Genomic DNA, 6,017 nt, shown 5'->3' on the forward strand with positions numbered 1-6,017 from the left:
TGCACGGTATGCCACCGTGTGGGACGTCCCACGTGCCGGCTCGCATAAATGCAATAGCTTGAACTTTATGACATGCGGATCGGAGTGCCTGGGTGGTTGTCAGAAAGCCTGAGTCCTGAGAGAATTATGGGGAGGCTGGTTACAGGTGCGTAACGGTCAGTCCAAGTTGCATTCTAATGCGAGCAAGAATTGAGCTCGGTAAAAGAGCCTTTGACCGCTTTACTCCATGACCCTTGAACAGTCTACGCTTTAAAAAGATAATTTTATTGCATGCTTTATTAGACTAAACAGCTTGACTCTTGTAGAGAGTAGCTGGTTTTGGTTATGACATACATTTCTGTATTACTGTATTATTTCTGTATTACTATGCATTTGTTTTTGATCTATTCGTCCAGATTTGCCCTAGATATTTAGTTGGTTTAGTTTCCACCCCCCATCCAATAAACACACACACACACACACACACACACACACACTTACTTTTATCAAAAGGGGAGTACAACTATGTCACCAAGAATTCAATATTTATAAAAATAAATGATAAAATATTGTAAGAATAATGATACATGGTACCCCCGGTGATAGGTATCCCCCTAGGTGATTGCCTATATGGCCAATACTAAGGGCTGGCCCTGGTCCATGTCCCCCTTGCATAAGAGGTTGCCTCATCTGTGTGCAACTCCCTGGTAAAATAATGGTTAATAATGACAACACATGTGCACAGACACAAAGGCACAAACCAAATATACAGCAGGCAATCTTCATGGTTTTGCAAAATTAAAAAAGCTAATTGGATGAATTTAGGAGTGATTGTAAAATGGCAGCGTGCACTGTGTTTAGTTTATGTTTAGAGTGATAACCGACTGACTTTGCCTTAATCTCAAAGGTGCAGGGATAGATTGTTGCTGTCTAGGAGATGGAAAGGGGGAGAGAAAAGAAGAGAGAAAAAGTGGCAAAAGAACTCCATTGTCTCTCCAAAGTTTACCCAACAGTCTGGCAGGCTACAAACCCAGTTATTACAGTTTCCTCATCACACGTTGAAATAGTAGTCACGCATATTGATTGTGTTTAAAGGGTGGGGCTCAGGGAACCCTGAGACTGGGTCCCAGTTGTCTGTGCAGCCTGGATGGTGATAAGAGGCTTTGGGTTTTAGAGGGTGGCACGCACATGTGGTTCACGAGTCCCAGATGCGGAGAGAAGGTCAACACCATCCCCGCTTCTTGTCCATGGGGACTTTGCCATTTCAAATGCTATTGAACACTCATTGAACCAGTGGCCATGTGGGTGAAAAATCAAGGCAAGCCTCATTCCTAGCAGTGTGACCCTTTCAAGGGTAAAGAAAACATTGGTCTGTGATGCTGTGCAGATTGTTCAGCTGTTTTCAGCTCTGCAGAAGTTTGTTTTTGGCCTGAGATCCCAACTGAAACATAACATTCAATTAATGTTGGTGTAATGCTCAAGGAGTGAGATGACTGCCACAATGTTGCAGGAACATTGTGTTAAATGTCAGCATGGCTGATATCTCAGTCCTCCTCAGGGGGACGTTTGGCTGTGGTTTATAGTCTATTTACACCCACAGCCCACAGAAAAACCAAAGGTATTTACAGAGGTCAAAGTGTTCAAACATGTTAAACGTTATCATGGAATACAAATGTTCTCATTTTCATTCTGCAGTGTATACCTAATATTGATATGAAAGAATAACATTGGCAATGAGACAGCATTTAATTTGTTTTTTAGATGTAAGAAGAAGGTCAATATTTTTATGGAGGTGTCATGACTCACCTTAACTTCTATCATGACATACTTCAAAAGCACTCACAAGTCCCCTTAACTTTGACGCAAAACACACCTTAACCCCTGTCTGACACATCTTAACCAATATTACAAGACATCTAAAACACTACCACAACTCATTCTAACACCCTATCAGGACACACCTTAATTCCATTCATGGCTCACTAATGGTGTGTTAAAGAGGCATAAGGAGCCATTGATACAGATCACTCAGTAACTTACTGTGCACTAGGAGAAGCAGTGCAGCTCCCTCTGTTTCATAGCGGCAGCTGAACAGGCTGCTGTCATGTACAGCCAGGCTGCTATGATAACCTACATTCTGTGTGTGTGTGTATGTATTTACATCCATGCGTGTGTGTGTGTATTTCATGTGTATTTCATGTTTCATTCACATTCTTGACCATCAATCAGCAACTCAGTTTTATTTGATTTGTAAATGGAATAGCTTGTCAGACAATGGTAGGTGATATGCTACAGGACTAGTAAATTGATATAAACTAGAGCCATAACTTACACAAACTACAGTCTGCTATCATTAAAGTTCTGAGATGGGGCATGTAGATTACATTGTGTACTGGGATCCATGATGGAGAAATGTGCAATTAGTTAAAAAACAGAATCATACATGAGTGAAAACCACATGGGGTCTGTCACAGTCACTCAGTGCTTCTTCCAGGAAGCCTCTGGAGGTTTGAATCATCATATAACCTATTTGGTAAAACCACTGTCCATTCAACAGCCATCACAACTGTGTGAGTGGATGCCTTAATCTGCAGTCAGAACGCATCATCCCATGGACTGCTGCCTCTCATGTTGGTTCCACAGGTGGCTCCATGTTGGCTCCACAGCCTGTGGAGATGTGGTTGGTGTCTGGATGGGGAGGCTCGGAGAGCACCCAGTGTACACTGTAGGGATGGCAAATTAAGCCAATGACTCATGGCCAATGACTCAAGCCTGCTGATCATATAGGACCCAAAGAATGACATTTATGGGAATAGAAAGAGGAGGAGGAGGGGTAGGAGGAGGGCGACGAAAAGGAGTTAAACAGGCACCGTGTGATCGGCATATCAGAATGCCCCCTGCTCTGCCCAGGGCTGGCTGGTTCATCCATAGATGGATTCACCACTCCAATCACATGAGTCATCTCCAGTCTGCTGGTTTGACACCACAAAAGTTGGCATTTTGAGCCCTGCTGCAGAAGGAGCTTTGCCACCTCATTTGTGAGGGCACCACCTTTGAATTTAAGCTGAGAACCGTTCATGACCCAGCATCAGAGCATGCATTACATTAAATAACATTTAGTCATTTAACAGAGTCTTATCCAGAGCAACTATAGAGGTGGACTCCAAAGGTTAAGCAAAGAGCACAGACAATCGAGGATGAAAACCAAATGCAGTTGGTGTAAAGCTGAGGTACCTCACCTGCTGTAAATAATCAGACAAAATATGACTCACTGCTGAGATCTGTAAAGACATATTCCATGTAGTGAGCTGAATGAATAGCAAAAGCACACTATAACAGGAATGATGGGTTATTAACCATACTGATCACATTTCCCAAAGCTGTAAAACTGCGTTTGAATCTGAACCTGCATTAGTGGAGGTAATTTAAGCATTTATGTTGCAGTTCAGATACCAGTGAATTACACTATCTTTGTCACAGTCTGCATGCTCTCGAGGGAAAGTTGAGGTAACTGCAACTTAGCACTGCAGCGACCACTCTTTTTCTTGATCGCTCACTGACCCAGTGATGTCACAGGGTGCAGTCCTTAGCAGTCAAGATGTTCCTTCGGAGAAACGTTCCTGGGTCCACACGACCGCAACCAAGCTCACTGCTTACTGAGCGGGAGCAGCTTTGTCCCCCACAGGGGGGGCCGCAGGGCCCATTTCGTGCTACCGCAGCTTCATGACGGATCAACACCACACAGAGATCAGCGCCGGGAGTGCATCTGTCGTCCCGGGCAGGGGGGGTTGTTTCCACGGCACCGCCGACTGAGGAAGCAGAGCCAACGCCCACTGTTACCCGGTCTCCACGGCAACTTCGAGTACGAAGGGTGAGACACAAAAGCGAAACCCTTCGCGCAATATCGATCTGTGGTACACACGACCTCAGCCAGGGCTGGTGGTCAGATGGCCGTACCCTTTCATGGTTGTGCGTTTACGCAGGGGCAGGTCCTGGTAAAGAAACAAGTGTTGCTTCCAATCGATGGCAGCTGAAACGGAGCATCACATTGTTGATTTTTTCTTTAGTTAGTTCTCTTCTTTAGTTGTTCTCTTCTATTACCTTGCAGACATGTGATACCCTGGTTTACAGATGACATTGTACCCTTTGTGCATTCATGCAGCTGGATATACTCATAAAAAATCACGTCAATTATTCTGGTCACTGCACCAGCAGTGTTTATGTTCAGGATGTGAACACGCAGTATGCTGGTTAAAAATCCCAGTTCCCCTCTACAGCACCACTCCATCATTCTGGATCGGACAAACATCGTTCCAGGTTGCTGCTGCTGGACGTGACAGATGTTCACTGCTCTGTACATTGAGTGTCGACACATTCTGAACGACAGTTCTAACTGCTCCCATTCTCCCTGCAGACTTCATGAATCTTTTAACAGTGTTGTCCAGCAATGAGTCAACGAGGTATCCTATAAACCGCACCGACATTCATTGTCCCTGTGAGAGAAAGAAAAACCAGCATTTATTGAGTCAATGCTAATAAAATCCTTCTCCCACTGAAGTAAAGTATTTTAGTATGATGTGCGTGGCAGACACTCTGCTCTTTTCTCCTGATGTTTTTGTTCACTAAAGGTTTTGCCAACAAACAGTGCTTTGTCTTAGCAAGCACAGCATTGCCTGTTTTTGTTGTTGTTTAACCAGTATTAAAAGAAATAAAATTTTTGACAAATACACAAAAGTCATGTGGTTTTCCTCTGCAAGAATGACAGATTGATTGCCATCATTATTCCTGTTACAAAATGTGGATTATGTGTTTAAACGGTATGCATATGTTTGCCTCAGTATGCCAAAATAGCTACTAACAATTGAACTAACAATTGCGTTCAACCCTAAACCATCAAACTAGCAAAATGAGAAAAGCCTCATGTCAATTCAAAAAGAGCTACACACCTGTCTCCTTGTGATGTCACTCAGAAGGTTGCATACACTTGAAGCTTCAAACTGGCCTTAACTGTGGCCCTAATTAATTGCCTGATGTTCACAGAGAATGGCAGCTTGCTATAAAGTTCAGCAACACTCTTGCGCCTATTGTTGGATAAAATCTTCATTGGTAAATCACCAGCATATTTCGACCCCAGCCTTCATCAGCCCGATATGCCTATTCATAGATAATGGGACACGTTACAGAGTGAGCTGGACTCAATTATTTGTCATATCTGGCATTTCCATCCATGTTGTTTCTGAGCAAATGAGGTGCCATGGCTATTCCAGAGATAATTAATAAGGACAGCTCATTCTTGTGTACATACACTTGTATTAACTTGTATCACAGTATGAGCATTTCAGGTGCCTGTTTCTGTTATTTCCTGAAATATATACATAATTATACAAACATATACATAATTTATAAATCAGGGATACAACAAATGGCAAAACAATTTTGTTTACTTGATTATAAAAATAGCATTCTTAGGGGGAAAGGGCATTTTGATATTGTACAGACAGGCTTCAATGGTCTGCTTTCTGAAAAACACTACCCATTGAAATCTTACTATTTTAATCTCACTAATGCTGAGGGAGAATTTAATATGATGCTAATGCTAATGCTAATGCTGGTGATGTCACATGGAGGGTTTGCCACAGCCACCAAATTCAACATTGTCCTCTGCCTCTTTGTATCTGGGGAATCACTTTTCAGCAATTTCTTCTCGCTGCAGTGCAGGGAGGAAAGGGAAGTCACCATGTCTACAAGACAATATCCAATCATAGACTAAAAGTAGCTGAAGGCGGGGCATCAGCTGGTTCTAGATGCATCAGCCAATTCTGTGTATCTGGGAAATGGGCTGCATCCAGAAAAAAATGAATACATTCAATGTAGTAAAAACAAGATTTCACTGTTTACTAGGTCTGAAGTTTTAATGAAAAACCATCATTGGATACCTCCTGGTAGTTTTAATACTTGCATTCTAAAACTACAATGAAGGATGAGGGTGTAGGAAAACTAAAGCAGGACGCACATAAATTAGTCACAATCTAGCTCTT

This window comes from Megalops cyprinoides, chromosome 22, assembly GCF_013368585.1.
Source record: "Megalops cyprinoides isolate fMegCyp1 chromosome 22, fMegCyp1.pri, whole genome shotgun sequence".
Taxonomy (NCBI): domain Eukaryota; kingdom Metazoa; phylum Chordata; class Actinopteri; order Elopiformes; family Megalopidae; genus Megalops; species Megalops cyprinoides.